At 35.0% G+C, this 18,115-nt stretch overlaps 1 protein-coding gene across 3 annotated transcripts in view; it reads left to right on the plus strand.

Moving 5' to 3' along the window:
* Positions 1 to 18,115, plus strand: part of LOC5574708 — a 212,707-nt gene that overhangs the window by 1,628 nt on the left and 192,964 nt on the right. The gene's annotated exons all lie outside the window — the stretch shown is intronic.

Consider the following 18,115-nt stretch of genomic DNA (forward strand, 5'->3'; position numbering starts at 1 on the left):
AGCGGAATTCCGTAGGAATTCGAACATCGTCATATCATGCTTTATGGTAATTTTTACATAGAAAATGTAAATGAAACATACATATTATTCATTACTTGTATTGTTTATTCTATTCAGACTCAGTTTTTCGCTTTGGACATGATTTTTATTTGTTACTTTCACCTTACCAGAGAGGAATTGGAAGCATACCTTCAAATTTTATCATGCGGACGTCGAGTTCAATATCTGTGTGATGAAAGCTTCAAAAACATCAACGACCCCGTGAGATTCTTCACAGGCCTTGTCTCCAGCATACGCCCATATCAAATAATAGAACCGGTTCATACCTGGGTAATTGGAGACTTAAACATATTTTCGACAAAAACGGCTCATTTTGGAGAGCTTTGATTGAACCTTCATATAAGTGTGATAAGCGGCTCCGTTTTGCTCAAAACCTATGAGCTAGTATTGATATAAGTTGTCTCTAATCGAAGGAACAAATTTCATCCTAAAAAATGTGTTATAGGCCTCCGTATTTATTTTTTATTCAACTTTAACAAAACATTAAGGTATATCAAACCTATAAGACGCAAATGCACTCAAAACTATGACCCTGTCAAAATATTTTATTGTGATCATGAAGAACACGTTCTCTAAGAACTCCTCCATCCTCTGATACCAAACAAACTAAAATTTTCAACAATAAAGTGTGATTTTTGAAGGTGGAAAGTTTATCACCATGGTATACGACAATCAAACGCTGTTTCTAGCTTTGGGCGGACAAAACCTTTGTACTTCTTTGCTTTATTACATTATTTAGAACAGTAAGGAAAATATTACAAAAATTGTCCTGGATAGCGAAGTTGTGTCAGAATATACTACAATAATCAGAAATTTCATTCACTATCAAAAACAATGAAAATAACGCCTGTGGATGCTATATTCACGTTCAAATAATTTTCGCATTTTTTTATGGGCCATACTGTACAAGTTAAGGTAGAGTTCCCGTTCGATTTTGGCAACATGACAAAAGTTTTCATGTTGCCCAAATTGAATCGTGCCAAAATCGAACGGTTGGTTTTATTAAAACTGTTGTTACCGTAATAATCACCACGAACTCAGTTTACCTATTTTGAAAATGGTAAGCTTCAAAATGGCACACAGAAACATTGACATTAACCCTTAAAGGGCGTGGACGACTTTTGTGCAGTCGTTTGTTCATATCTTTTGACTGAATTTATCAGTCCTCAAAATTTTAAAAGTTTTGTGTAGGGGATTAGTTGCACTTCCAAATGCAAAGATTTTGATACCGGTGGTCAATCCGGATACACGATCGAAAATGTAGTGTACACTTTGTACTCGACCAGTGATTCTTGTTTTTTTTTTAATAAAAAATACCGATTTTCATCATTGGAAAAAAGCAATTATATGAAACATCAAATAACACTATTTCGACAAATTGAAACTTTATAGGTAAAGTTGAGACAATCTGAAAGTGAAGGGAATTTTTGAATTTGAATTTTGTTAAATAGCCGTGGTAGGGTGTAGAGCTACTTCGCAATAAGAAGCACTTCAATACAACGCATATTGTGGCCAAATATCAATTAGCACATAAATGACGACTTCACAAACAAAGTTCCAATAATATATTTTTGAAATTTTGATTCTATTGAAAATCCTGGAAAAAGGATGAGAACTCCTTAATATTTCAGATGAACCCTCTCAAAGATCTTTCAGAATCCTCACACAATTCTCATAAGTATCCTCTTAGGATTCTCATTGGAATCTTCGCAGAATTCACATAAGATTCGGAATGCTCATCAAAAGCCTCTTAATATTTACACTTGGGATTCGCATAAGAATCCTCTTAAAACTCTCATCATGATGTTTAAAGGATTCTCTTTAAAATCCCCTTAGATATTTCATCAGCATCCTCTCAGAATTCATATCAGACTCGTCTCTAGTTTCTCATTAGAATTCTTTAAGGCGAAGTAGGCCATCATTGAAATTTTTTATGCGTCGTTGATGATTTCTGCATGTCAGCGCATATAGTGATACTTTTCCGGATCAATATGAACTATGAGGACTGAGTTTTATCACTTCAAAATTATTTTTTATCAGAATTCTTCCAGGATTTCATGCCAAATTCTCATCAGCATCCTTTCACGAACTTTATCATAATCGTTCCGGGATTCCCATCTCACCCTTATGAATTTATCTTCAGAATAGTCTTCCCTGGATTCTTATCACACTTTATTAAGATTATTTTCAGAATCCTTCCAGGATTCTCTTAACAATGCTTCTAGGATTTTCTTCAGAAACCTTCCAGGATTCTCACCAGGATTCATTCAGAATACTCAACAGAATCCTTCCAAGATCAGGATTAATCCAAGATTCTCATCGGAATCCTTTGAATATTCGCAACAAAATCCTCCGAGGGATTTAATCGAAAACCTCGAACAGAATGCTTACGGAAATCGTTGAAGTGTTCTATTAGAATCCTTGTTGGATTCACATCAGAATTCTTCTTGTATTTTCAATTGAATTCTTGGACTTATTTTAGAATTCTTCAAAGATTTTCATCATAATCCTTCCAGGATTCACATTATTTGTTTACAAGCCTTCTAGGATACTTATCAAAATTTATTCAGGATTCTCATCAGCTTCAAACAGGATTCTCATTATAATCCTTTCAAGATGTATATCAGATGGATTTCCACAAGGATTCTCCCAATATAATGGGAATTTCAAAAATAAAGCATTGATCTTTCTTACTTAGACTGATCTTCGCGTAAAAATAATATTTTATATTTCTCGTGATAAGAATACCCTTCAAATTTGCATTTATGTGTCATAAGATAATTCTTGCTGGAGCCTCTGAACAAAACTGAAAATAGATCCTATACGTTCAGAATGTTCCAGCTTTACAAATTCTTATTTGCAAAAACAGTGTTATTTGGTGTTTCGCATAATTGCTGTTTTTTAATGATGAAAATCGTTTTTTACTGAGAATGGGGTTTTTGAAACTGGACCTTAAATTATCACCTGTATTCAAAATGACCAGAAAGGCTTCTGATGGTTATCTTTTGTCGAATAACTATGATTTTATATGTCACAGTATGGAAACCAACATTTAATTTATATCGGTTCTCCGGGATCGCATACTTGCCTCCTCTATTTGAAAACACCAAACCCAAAAGTGATTATAAAGTTTCAAAAATGACCCACATGAGCTCGCAAGTGATTCATAAACCTTCACATAAATACATTCGAAATATGTTAAAATTTTACCAAGAAACAAGGAGGTGTTCACTACATTTCCGGCCGTGTATCTGGATTGGCCATCGGAATTAACTTTTTTGTGGATGCATTTGAAGGCGTAACTAACCCCCATACAAAACTGTTATATTTTTGAGAATTGAGCAATTCAGGCAAAAGATATAAACGAAAGATTGCAGCCATTTAAGGGTTAACAGGATCATGAGCTGTTAAATGTCATCAATTTCACGTGACTCTGACAATTGAATATTGCTAATATCATCGATCCACGTGGAAAAAGTAATCGAGAAGCATTTTTCCGCTGACCTCTTCAAACTACTATCGGTTGGCATTATGTGCTGATGTGCTATTTCGCATAGGAGGGTGCTATGAGCATACTAATTTTTCTAAAAGTTTGACATTTAACAGCACTGCTTATGATCCATTTATTATAGGCCTTTCCATTTGACGTTATAAATCAGCTGATCTCGAAGCACTTTGACAGTTCTTCTATGGAAATGACTGGCCCGTGTTAGCAACGGTCCTCCACCGATGTAAACAAATGCATAGACGGATCTGTCATATGAAAAGGCCTATATGCATTTCAGTGTTGCCAAAAACGAATGGTTTTGTTGTCAAAATCAAACGGGCACTGTATTACCATCTGGAACACAGTTCTCGGGGAATCATGGAATAAATTTTCACATAATCCTTTGTGGATTTCTATCAGAAGTATTTCTATAAAATCCTGGACAAGATATCATAATGAATCATGTGTTGACGGAATCCTTGTCATTATTCTTACAGAAGTCTATGCATTTCCCTCACAAAAGTTCAGGCAAGATCCTAGTACCGGGTGCCCCCGTTGGTTTGACCACATTTAATCTGAACACTTTTCAATCCGTACCCCGCTAATTTGCACGTCGTTCAGATTAAAAATGGTTCAAACGTCATTTAGCTAATGGAACGGAATGAAGTGAGATGGAACGCCGTGGAACGGAACGCAGAATCAAAACAAAACAGTGAAAGAGGTAACCAGAAGCACGTTTCTAGGGTGATTTAAATTAAAAATGAACCCCGATGGTTTGTATGAGGTACCGTTCAAATTAGCGGGAGTGCACGGTAGAACATTTAATGTGGACCTCAAACTACTCAAAACAGAATTTTCAAAGAATAGTAGGCACTGCACTCATTCAGCAGGGAACTCCTCTAAGAATTTTTCAAAAAAAATTGCCAGAGATTCTTTTAGAAAATTTTTCCTTGGTATCTAAAAATACTGGATAATACTTCTCTATGGAAATATACTTTTAATTTCAAAAAAAGTTCCCAGAAGAACTTGCTAGCTGTTGGAGAGGCTAGAGTGGGCTCATGTGGATAAAATATCGAGTACTTTATACCTCTAATACCCAAAATTTTATTCTCGATCTAAATATCATATTTAGTTATCTAAAATCTTTCTTAACACTTTTTAGGCAATGATTTTTTTTTCGCAAATCTATGAATTTTGGTTTTTGATTTTTATTATTTTTATTTTTGAACATCCCTATTCTTTTTAATATTTTCTTGAAGCCTCTTCTAGTTATTGATTTTTGGCAATGATAAAAAATCATGTTTTCACAGTACGTATTGAAATATTAAATTTTTAGTTTTTCGCGATTTTTTTTATTATCCGTAGAATTAACGGAAAACACTGGTTTGAATTTTTTTCAATACGACCAAGCTGTTCTTCTGTGTTAAGTTGATCGGGACAAGGGACAATTTTAAAAGACATAGATTATGCGATTGTGCTACTTTTCCTCGAATTCCAGTTCCCCGAATGAACCGTTCCCTTGTAAAGCAATGCAGCTCAAAAAAGTGCTATACTAGTCTTTACCCGAGCAGGCGAATAAAGTTAAGTAATAAGAGTAATTGACACTTAAGAAGACTGCAAGTGGTAGTCGAAATACGCGTATCTGTCAAAGATAAGCATTTAGGAGCGGACACATTTGGCTCTGAGACGTGTTGAGAAACGGAAGTGTCGAGTGAGACTTGCGTTTGATTCGTTTTTCGTTTTGTCGATTGCCGGTTTTGAGTGGTTTTATCAGTCTCCCGGAGTGTATAGACGGTTGATCAAAATTATTTTCAGTTGTTTGAAGCTGGGGAGCTTCGAAAAGTGAAAATTTTGCGTCCGAAAGTTCTGTTGGGAAGATCCGGCTCAAGAGGAGGAAAAGAAAAAATATATAAAAGTGGCAGTTGATGTTGAAGTGGTAGGGAAGAGAAAATAGAGAGAATTGTGTTGCTTGGTTTGAGTGAGAACGAGGTAGGTGAAGTGAGAACATTGGAGCAGTCAAACACGTAGGGTGTATATTGAGAACGAAGAGAGGAAAAAGGGGGCGATCAATCGACTGCCTGGGCGGCAGTGGTGGTGCCGGTTTGCTGGTTGGGATTTCTAATGTTGGATGAAGCGCGGTGTGTGGTTTTGTCGGGGTGTGTTGACGATAACACTTGGGTAAGTTGCATATTTATATTTTATTCGTATACTCAAATACAATTGGTCATCCCTCGGATGATGAATCTAAATACGAAGCCAACGAACATGGGTACAAAGAGGTAAGATACTTTAATAACACTATATATGATATATTACTATATATTGGGTATTGGGGAGGGGTAGCCTAAGGGAGTTAATTGAACTGTTGACTGGATGAAAGTGCGTGGGGTCGCCAGCCTTTTGTCATGAGAAAACAGCCTTAGTGTTGTCTTCCAAAGGTCTTCAAAGATATTAACTAGCCCTGCTACAACAAACCATCAGGTAGATCATTCCATCCCGGTATGATTCTGCAGCCATAGGTAATCCTTGCGCTGATGGTGGCTAAATAACCATCATCAAGATAAGCATTTAGGAGCGGAATTAAAAGGCACACTGTACTCCATCTATTTTTAAGTTTCTCTATTGAGATTCTGCTCAGAGGATTCGAATACATTAATAAGAGCTAAGTAACAGCAATTTTTTTAAATGGACATAAAAAAGTGATATTAACTTGAAAGATATAAGAGATAAAAGATCTGAAAATAATATCTAAAATTTACTCCTAGAATACTATTAGCATATCATATTTAACTTTTATAAGATCTCACCAATATCAGCGAGCCATTCCTTAGATCTTCCAACATCAAATTTAGCTATGGCTCAGAAGTTCCAGGAATAAATTTTGATATTATCTTCAGATCTTTTATCTCTTATGTCAATCAAATCAATATCTCGATTTAATGGTCAGAACTTTGCTTCTGCTCGGGTAGTAAGATAGTATTGAATTAGGAAGATCGATAAGCTACCAAAGAAAAAAAAAACATATTGCCAAAAACACATATTGTTCACCACCTTGGAATGCAAAAGTTTATGGCAATTTTGAGTGTTAGAACTTTTCGGAAAATTGAGCTATTCAGAGAAACGGGGTTTTCGGGGAATTAGCATTCTGAGAACTGGCGTTGGGAGAACGACATTCGGGAAACCGCTATTCGAGGGAAAGTAGCAGAACCAGATTATGAAATCCCAAGCTACATGTCTGTATAATTAAAATCACTTAAGAACCTTGAAGCTCATTCTTTGATTTCAGGGAAGCAGCGTTTTTTCAGAATTAAAAAAAAAAATAATTACACTTTTTAATGTTTCGAAATCAATTTTTTTCTAATATTTCATTACTTTATTGAAATATACACTTTTTAAACAGTTAATCAAATCAATTGCGTATCAGAAGTAAACACATAGTTGTTCTTTTTCATTTTAGGTATTAAATGAATAATTATCTTATGAAGATCCGTTTTTTTGCAAATTCACCAAAAATTGGCATAAATATGAGTAAAGAAACGCAAAAAGTTAAGCAGAAGCATGTACGGATCAAGTTTAACTCTGTTTGAGAAACTAATAATTGCTTGGAAAATAGATGAGTAAGACAATAAACTCTGAAATATTTCTAAAAACTGTTTGTTATGTTGTTATTTTTATTTTTTTACTGGTGTTGAAAATTATGTGCCGATTCTCCATTTCCTAGAATACGGGACAATTCGAGCATTTTCCATAAAACGACGGGACAGTCCGTCGAGGGGATGAAAACGGTACTGTCCCGTTAAATACGGTACGTATGGTCAGCCTATATGTAACACTATGAAGGACGTAAGCCCCCCTTGTCGATTGTACCCCGTTTGGCATAAAGTCGTTTGGCATAAGGTCGTTTGGCATAAATCCGTTTGGCATAAAGTCGTTTGGCATAATGGTCGTTTGGCATAATGGCCGTTTGGCATAATGGTCATTTGGCATAATGGCCGATTGGCATAATTATTGACTTAAAATAAATATCGGCATTTTTTAATCTTTTAATGAGAGTGTTCGTTCAGATATTTTCCAAGCTAAGAATTTCAAAAATTGTGAAATTAGACAGCATTACTAAATAAAACTCGTGACGGGTCTCTACATCTCAGAACATAGAGTATCTTTGAGCTTTTTGCGATATACATATTTGAAAACAGTAAATTGGCAAAGAAAGTTCGCAGTTATTCATCAAGGGAATGCTCATATCAAGCTCTGTCCCAGTTTGAACCTAACACTCGATGAAAATTACTTGATAGGAGAATGGATTTGTGGTTGCAAAATATCAAAAGCTCCAATCCAAAGATCTATCAATGCGACTTAATTCAAAAATAGCCTATATATGAGAGCAGATTATTTTTCGTTTAAAATGTTTAAGGCTCTAACGTAAAAAATCTTTTCACAGCATAGATCAAATAAACAGCACATCTTTAAAAGAAAAAAATTTCAACGGTTCAATTTAAATTCTAAATTTGGAAGTGTACATCAAAAACACAGTCTATTATCGAGAGAAGGGAAAATTTGTGATTGAAATAATATTTTTCCAGCATATCTCGAAAGGAGATCACGCGTTTGCCCAAAAACAAGAATATGTTGAATATTGGGAGGTTTTAAAGTAATTATCATTCTACCAACACATCTGGCAAGGATTAATAAAACAGCAAAATATAAAAATGGTTGTAATTTGCCATTACTAAATAATAAAATTTAAAACAGTATAAATATAAAGCACAGCCTGTTTTTAAAAGAAGGCAAAAATTATAATTAAACCAATAGAAGAATGGACGCCAAAAATTATTGCAGCATAATAGAACGAAAAGACATAAAAAAGTGCGTTCAAAATCATCGAAGTGATTGTGCTACTTTTCTCCAAATGACTGGTTTCCCCGAAAAGTGGTGACGAGAAAGAACGATAGACAATCAAAAGAAGGAAGTATTCTGTCATTCTCGGCTATACACATGTTGGAAAAAGTATGAGGACAGTAAAAGACGAAAGAACCGCAAATTAAATAAAGAAGGATGCATATTAGATGGTCAGTTCGTTCACCACCCTGAAATGTATCAAGGTACGACAATTATGAGTGCTAAAACTTTTGGGGGAAGTCGGCTAGTCGGGGAAACGACGTTCGGGGAACCGACATTCGGGGAAAAGTAGCACAACCCATCGAAGTAACTGCAGTAATCGATTTCTCTTTTCGCTGATGATTTGAGCAGATCAATGTTATCGATTGCCGCCTTTTTGTTAGTTGGAAATAAAAAAATACTTTAAAAATATAGCTCCAAAGAACAGCCTATGCATAAAAGAAGAGAAAATTGATTGAAATTTTAAATCAACAGTTTCATACCTATAATTATGGTTACATCATATTTAGAAAAAAATTAGAGTAAATTTGTGCTAAACATATCAAAATCTTCAGTGCAAAAATGTGTTCCAATAGCGAAACTCAAAAAAGAATTAATATATGAGAGAACGATAATTTCTGGATAAATAATAAAATACTATTGGCAATAACTTTCCTAATATGCTTAAATTTATTCAAGAGCGAATGATTGTTGAATAAAGTGTCATTTTCTATCAGTTGACTCCAAAACAAGCCTGATGTCATAAGAAAGATTCAATAGAAACGTAAAAACTAAAAATTGAGAAATTCTCATTATGCCAAACGACTATTATGCCAAACGACCGTTATGCCAAACGACCATTATGCCAAACGACTTTATGCCAAATGACCATTATGCCAAACGACTTTATGCCAAACGGCTTTATGCCAAACGACTTTATGCCAAATGACCTACCACCCCCCTTGTCCTATTGCAGTGGATAAAGTGGATTCCAATTTTTAGGTGAATTGCAAAAAGTCTAAATTTTAATCGGTGGCATAAGAGGCTCAAAATCAACCTTTTTCTAGGAGAAATCCCTACAGTGTTTCATAACAAAAGCTTTCGAAGGATTTCTCTAAGAAATTAGTTAGGAATTTATCTCAAGATCTCTGTAAAAAATCCTCTTCCTCATCCCTCAGGAACTTGAGAATCTTCTTGGTATTCCAGTAAAGGTATTGCTATTGAACCCACAAGGAAATCATATTTCGGAGAATTTTCATTTCTAGGTTTGTTTCTAATGTAGGATTTCCCGGTCGAGTTCATTGTGGAATCACGAATATCAAAAATTATATAATTTTATACGGAAATCGGTGGTTCCTGGAGAACTTCCTGCATTTATTGTTGATAAGAAATATTATGTTATGTTTAGAATGAATCAACAATAACAAGCATAAACACCTCTGTACAAAAAAAAACAACTTTGGAAATATATTGTATTTTTTTTTAATTTATGTTATATTGTTTTAGGATTTCAATCGTTAAGAGGAGTTCAATAAAAACTCTTGTTGGAGTCGACACAAATTCCATTTTGGAAAATCGGACAGTAATAACTGTAACTATTATTAGATGTTATGCCTCGTGTAATTCAAGAAAGAATCTGAAGTGGTATAATTGGATATATATTCAAGAGACATCCCTTTATTAATTCCTATCAACCTCCTGAAGATGGTGCCAGAAAGAATTGCTGTAAAATTTTTTAGGCAAATTCCTAAGAAAAATACGGAAGTAGGTCCTGATGGAATTCAAGGAAGAATACTTAAAGTAATCCCTGATAAAATTCCTCAAAAAAATATATGGAGATGTCCTCATTGAAATTCTAGGTACAATCTCTAAACATTCATTAACGTACACTTTAAAAACAAATAGTCAAACAAATGTCCATTTTCGGGCACACTTGGAATCCATTGGATGTCTAGTTATTTAGAATCATTGGAATTTCTGGAAATGTCCATCGGTCCGAAGATTTTTTTTTTCCGGTGGCTCCCTGGGTCAGATCGGGTAAAAATGACCCTATCTTCTTTTTGTTATCAACTTTTACTCAACTTATTGGTACAAATCTGACTCCAATTCAACTTGTTTTTGTAGTTTCTAAAAAATATGTCAGTTAAGAAATGAATTAGCCAATCATACCTTCCCATTTGTAAGAAGTATTGTGTTCCGTCTCGCGTCGCATTTTATGTGATCGTAATAGAACCAGTATTGATCTTTGGTAATTTTCTTAGTAAATTTTAGGTTAGTTTATCTAAAACATCATATTTCTATGTTAAACTTTATTATTTTGACCTTATTGAAAGATAAAATTTAAAGGGAATTGGCCACCTAGAAATTGAAAAAATCTGAATTTTTCTTTGAGATCGTTATCTTTCAATTTTGTAAAAACCAGGTTCACAACAAAGTCACAGTAATTTCATCTGTCATGGTCAAAATGATTGGAACGATTCCCCACGACCACTTCTGAATTAGTTGAACATTCAAATTTCCCAATACAGAAGAAATACAAAACTTATCTGTCTGGGTCCTGTGTAATGGATGTTTGATAAGGAATTGAAAAATTACCAATGACAAAAGCTGATCCCATTGTCTCAATCAGTTCTCATATGACATCCCTATTCGAACCCAAACAAGTTGACTTAGAGTCAGATTAGTACCAATTAGTTGGGCGAACATTGACCAAAAAAAAATTAGAGTTATTTTTACTTGATATGACCAAAGGATCCACTGGAACAATGCCTGACCAGAGGACATTTGCAAAAATTCCACTGGTCTTTGAAAAATACCCATACGATTCCATTGGAGTTATAATGATAGAAATCCATTTGAATCGCAGATATGGCAGCAATATGATTTTTTATTAATTTGCTGAGCGGATACAAGTTAAAAATGGCCTCGAGCGATACGTGAAAGATGGAGATCAATATAATTTATGTAGAATTAAATGAAAAGATAATTTAAATACGCTTGATAAACTCAATTTCCATTTCGACATGGTGGCAAATATCTAACGAAGGTGAAAATAAACGATTACCGTGTGCCACCTTAAAACTACACCTTCGAGAACTGGCGTGACTGAAGATGGCAAGACACCCCAAATATAATCGAATTCTGCTTCACATTGCATGTGCCACATAATCAAGCAACTACAAAGCGGATCTTAAAAATTCGTTTACCCCTTTCCTGACGCGAACCCATCCTAACAATCCTAACTGGTGCTATCCACAAATGCTCATTCATATTATAGTCCTTTCTTCGCACAGTGGCCCAGAATTGACCAAAAGTAATACAAGAAAATTTTTCACCGATACATTTATTTGCTTTCTCTACTATGGAATGGTTACTGTCCAATTTTCTAGATCGATTGGTGTACATTTCAATTTATTCACATCAGTGAATTGTCAGCTAAAATTCATTATTTTTAAATTTACAAATGCCGTGGATGTTGTTCCTTCAAAGCGTTGTTTCTGTAATGAATCCTAATCAAAATTGTGACGTGTTGGAATATTTCTGAAAACGGTTCAAGTTCAACTATACCAAATCTACTAGAGACACATAGTTTAATCCATGAGGCACGCAAAAATGTAATTTTTGTTACGCTGTATGAACTATGGTTTCTTAATGATTTTAGCAAGATTTGTATCTTTGGCCAACTTTTGTAGGAAGTGCGGCCACTCTGTGTTTTGGTAGAAATTTTTCCCTCCTCTTATTGGGAAAAACTGTTAGCCCACTTTCGTGCTTGAATCACGTGCCATCGCAAGGTGTGCACTCTTCGCTCTTTTCCACTTTAGGGCCCATCTATGGCGTGCTGCTTCGAACGTCACGCTATAGTGTTGAAATTTATGTTCCCTCCGAAAAGTGTTGCATGACGATGGCTGTTTCGTCCTTCTCTGAGTCGCCATTAAGAAGGAGTGACCTTCCCCACGGTTATAATGAATGTGGGAGGACTGTGGCGTTTACTTTTAGCCGTCCGTTATTTACTGCCAGCCTTGCATTTCTTCTTGCATACAATGTATGGTATTGCTAAGATATTCCATGAATTATTGCCTACCGCGTGGCTCCATAGTTTTATGAATTTTACGAGCGTCACGATAGGCAAAGAGAATTATCGTAATTCCTAGTAGGATTGATATTTTTCCAAAGTTTATTCATCCAGCAATACTTAGATGGTTAGTTTTTTTCTATCTCTATTAATGAGATTTTATGTAAGGATGTTTCAAGGCCTATCATTAAGATGCTTTGATGTGTATTAGTTTTTGCATAAATGCTTGGAATCAATTTTTGGCCCATAGTGGGGCAAAAGTTCGAATCAGCGGGGCAAAAGTTCGACCCATGTATAAACTCATAGAAAAATTTGCAAATTGCCTAAAATCCACATATTATCTTCAAATTTAGCGAAATTTGCCTGATCGTCCGAAAAATGTTACCTACCAAAATTTTACATTTTCACTTAGTTTTGCGAAAAACTGCTATTTTTAGGTATATTACAAGGGCATCAAAGGGCAATTTGTTGATGAAAATTTAGTGTGTATTACGGCTGGTATAAAGTATGTCTGTCATAAAAGCATCCTTTAAGACAATCAATTTTGAAATTGTTTTTGCTAAAAATGAGTAAATATTTTGACACAAGTTTGTTCAGCAAAATTATAGTCAATATGTTGAAGGTTCACTGTATGGTATATTTTTTTTGCTTCAACTGATATTGTTTTTCTGGAAGCTTTGATTATTGAATTATTTTTAAAACATTTAAAGCTCCTGACTTATGTGTTTTTTGTAGCCTTAAAAATCAATATTCACATTGTAACGTTTTTGAAAAAATGAAAAGGTTTCCATAGGAAATCACTCAAAGAAGTTTTCAAAGAGGTGACCAAAGACAGCATAGCATAGCATAGCATAGCATAGACTGACTGTACATGTCAATGCACAGTGGTCCAGGAATCAGTTTTACGCGGAAAGATGCATTTTGAGCTTTAGAATGAAACATTAGACAAAAACGGTCTTCTACAAAGTTGTTTGTATTAGTTAAGCCCTTTGTTTGGTTTTATTGAAAATTAGGGTGGACCACATTTTCATAAAAATTGTGTAACTAACTTTCTTATTTGTAGAAATTATATTATACATGCTTCAGCAAAGTTGTAGACCATCCAATTTCAAGCAACTTTGCCAAAAAAAGTTTTTTTGTATCTCTTAAATTGACCGATTTAGAGCTTTTTTCCTACGGTGACATAGGGTGGTCCGAACAAAACTGGTTTTCTGGCTCTAGAGTTTTCAATTCAAATTTCTCATCAAAGTAGTCTAGGAAACACTTTTAGAGCTTTGAAAAATGCGTAATTTGGTGAGTGAAGAAACTCGCTATCTCCTTCCGTTTAGGAGTTATTGTTGTTTTTCTCTCAAAAACATGCCTACTTTGATTGTAAATATCTCTGATTGGGGCAAACATAAAAAATATCTTTTAACGGCATTCAAAAGACAAAATAAAATTGTATATTATATCAAAAAATTACAGATGTGTTATTTTTGTAACTCTAATAAAATGCCTTGAAAAACAAAGGATTTTAAGCAGAAAAACTTTAATAACTTTTGAACTAAAATAGATATCATCAATATTTTTGCATGAAAATTTGCGTTTTGTTATGTTCTTAAAGTCGTTCATAGACCGCTTTGACGAGAAAGCTGAAATAAAAAAGATAGGGCTCTAAAACTATTTTGAAGATTTTCATAGTATGTATTTCTTTATTATTTTGCGTTTTGAGCATGAAAATGAAATTTTAGACAAAAATGATCTTCTACAAAATTGTTTCTAAAAATGTAAGCTTACATACTGTGTCATTTGAAACTAGGGTGGTCCACAATATCACGCATATCCTATAAACAACTTTTTTATTTGCAAAAATACTGGTATATGCTCTTAGGCAAAGCGGTAGAACTTGAAATTTTGATCAACTTTGCCAAAAAAAGTTTTTATGTAGCTCAAAATTTGACCAATCTAGGGCATTTTTTCCTAATCATCGCAGGGTGGTCCAACAAAAATAAGTTTTTCAACTCTAGTTTTTCCAATATTATTTTCTCGTCAAAGTCGTCTATGAACGACTTTTAGAACTTAACAAAACGCAAATTTTCATGCAAAAAGATTGTTGATATCTATTTTAGTTCAAAAGTTATTGAAGTTTTTGTGATAAAAAACATTTGACTTTCAAGACGTTTTATTAGAGTTACAAAAATAACACATCTGTAATTTTTTGATATAATATACAATTTTATTTTGTCTTTTGAACGCCGTCAAAAGATATTTTTTATGTTTGCCCCAATCAGAGATATTCACAATCAAAGTAGGCATGTTTTTGAGAGAAAAACAACAATAACTCCTAAACGGAAGGAGATAGCGAGTTTCTTCACTCACCAAATTACGCATTTTTCAAAGCTCTAAAAGTGTTTCATAGACTACTTTGATGAGAAATTTGAATTGAAAACTCTAGAGCCAGAAAACCAGTTTTGTTCGGACCACCCTATGTCACCGTAGGAAAAAAGCTCTAAATCGGTCAATTTAAGAGATACAAAAAAACTTTTTTTGGCAAAGTTGCTTGAAATTGGATGGTCTACAACTTTGCTGAAGCATGTATAATATAATTTCTACAAATAAGAAAGTTAGTTACACAATTTTTATGAAAATGTGGTCCGCCCTAATTTTCAATAGAACCAAACAAAGGGCTTAACTAATACAAACAACTTTGTAGAAGGCCGTTTTTGTCTAATGTTTCATTCTAAAGCTCAAAATGCATCTTTCCGCGTAAAACTGATTCCTGGACCATTGTGCAATGGTTGCTACTCCGTGATTGATCGGAACTGGTAATAATTGCACTGCGATCCAAATGAATAAAGGATGGGAGTTTCCGCTTACTCTCGGAGTGCAATTTTAGCAGATCTAATATTATTGATCAATAACGGCGCCGGCCAAGTCCTTACAGTCAGTTGGGATAGGGAAGGAATGTTAGGGTGTAATGATTGTTGCTTCTAGAGACCGAGAATACCTCTGCATCTCCACAATCACCACGGGAAGGGTGTTTATTAGTGGAGAAGGAAAAGATCTGGGAGTCACCTTTGGTCGGTGATGCGATCCATGGATAAGGAGGAAAAATACGGTTTATACTTAAAGCTAGTTTTTAGTTTTGTCACAAAAAGTTTTTGGTAGAAGATTTGAAATAAACGTCAACATCTGTAATGTCGAACCATTCAAAAGAAGTTTTTATTAATGGCGAAAAGAGAAAAATATATGCGTATATTTTAAATTATATGAAACAGGAATAATGCCGACACTTGTAGTGAAGAACCATACATAGTTTGTTTGAAAATTACATAAAAGTGTTACTGAACATTTATGCTTCAAGAAGAAATGTCTTTGGTAGAAGTTTTAAACCCACGAACCGAAAACCGAACTCCCGGCGTCCCGAATACGAAGCGTCTTGCTTGGGCTTTCCAAAACACTGCCCAGCAAAACCCGCGAACCGAAAACCAAACTCCCGTCGTCCCGAAAACGAAGCGTCTTGCTTGGGCTTTCCAAAACACTGCCCAGCAAAACCCGCGAACCGAAACCCGAACTCCCGGCGTCCCGAAAACGAAGCGTCTTGCTTGGGCTTTCCAAAACACTCTTTTCAAAGAGGTGACCAAAGACAGAAACAAAAATTCAAAGTCCACTATCTGATACGGTATTTTATGACGCTTCGTATCGTTAACATTCGGAGGGAGTCTATTTCTGTCCATTCCAATATTAACTCTAATTATAGAAGCGTCCAACCTTCACCGTCCACCGGCTGACTGTAAGACAGTCTGCAGGAGAAGATCTTCACCATGCTTCCTATCGACTCACGAGGAGAATGTCAACTGTAACGAGCGTCCTAAACAAACCACTCACACAAGCGTTACGCGTTTGTCAGTAGCAAATACGTAATAGTAGGATGTAAACATAAACGATACAAATCTGCGAATGAAAAGTGCACACTATTTATAACCGCCGGGGATCTAAGAAAGGAAGTTGACGGACGGTACGGTCCAACTCTTGTCACGCGATGTTTGCAAATTGATGAACCAGCTAGTTAGTGTGCTACATTTGCCTTTCGGTTCGCATGTAAGACGCTCACCGAAGGACTTAAGATACATACTTGCACCAAAGGTCTTTCGGATATTTTAACACAATTTATGTTAACTATAGCTAGACGCAAACTACAGTATGGCCCATAAAAAATGCGAAAATTGTTTGAACGTGAATTTAGCATCCACAAGCGTTATTTTCATTGTTTTTGATAGTGAATGTAATTTTCGATTATTGTAGTATATTCTGACATAACTTCGCTATCCAGGACAATTGTTGTCATATATTTCTTACTGTCCTAAATAATGTAATAAAGCGAAGAAGTTCAAAGGTTTTGTCCGCCCAAAGCTAGAAACAGCGTCTCATTGTCGTATACTCTGGTGATAAACTTTCCATCGTCAAATCCACACTTTATTGTTGAAAATTTTAGTTTGTTTGGTTTCAGAGAATGGAGGAGTTCTTAGAGAACGTGTTTTTCATGATCACAATAAAATATTTTTCTAGGATCATAGTTTTGAGGGCATTTGCATCTTATAGGTTTGATATGCCTTTATTTTTTTGTTAAAGTTGAATAAAAAATAAATACGGAGGTCTATAACAGTTTTATGAGGACAAAATTGGTTCCTTCGGTTAGAGACAACTTATATCAATACTAGCTCATAGGTTTTGAGCAAAACGGAGCCGCTTATCACACTTATATGAAGGTTCAATCAAAGCTCTCCAAAATGAGCCGTTTTTTTCGAAAATATGTTTAAGTCTTCAATAACCCAGGTATGAACCAATTCTATCATTTGATATGGGCGTATGCTGGAGACAAGGCCTGTGAAGAATCTCACGTCATCGTTGATGTTTTAGAAGCTTTCATCACACAGATATTGAACTCGACTTCCGCATGATAAAATTTAAAGAGATGTTTCCAATTCTTCTCTGGTAAGCAACAGATAAAAATCATGTCCAAAACAAAAAACTGATTCTAAATAGATTAAACAATACAAGTAATGAATAATATTTATGTTTCATTCACGTTTTCCATGTTAAAACTATCACAAAACATGATATGACGATTTTCGCATTTTTTTATGGGCCATACTGTTGCCAACACTGGAAGCAACTGATTATGTTGCTCGGATATCGTTGGCGCCATAGCAACCGGATAACAAATCTAAGTAAGCTGCGGCTGAAAAAAAAGGAGACTGAACGAAAAATTCAAGCGATCAAGACGTGCGAGAAGAAAAACTTATCAAACTAGTTAAAATTAGAAAACTTAATGTTAAATTAGTTCTAATCCTAAATGTAAAATAAAATTAGTTAAAATTACTTTGAAGCATTTCATTTGAGTTTGGCTGGTAAAATCCTACAAATAGTATTTGTAGCAGTTGTAGCAGGTGAGTGCTGACGGTGGCCTTCAAGCTGTGGCCATTCCGTTCCGCCGACTGGATTTTACCTTGGCCCTTCTTCTCCGGCAGGTGAGTGCTGACGGTGGCCTTCAAGCTGTGGCCATTCCGTTCCGCCGACTGGATTTTACATTGGTCCTTCGAATACCAAACGCCAGTTTATATGGCACAACAGTTGCG

The sequence above is a fragment of the Aedes aegypti genome, chromosome 2 (genome assembly GCF_002204515.2).
Source record: "Aedes aegypti strain LVP_AGWG chromosome 2, AaegL5.0 Primary Assembly, whole genome shotgun sequence".
NCBI lineage: Eukaryota > Metazoa > Arthropoda > Insecta > Diptera > Culicidae > Aedes > Aedes aegypti.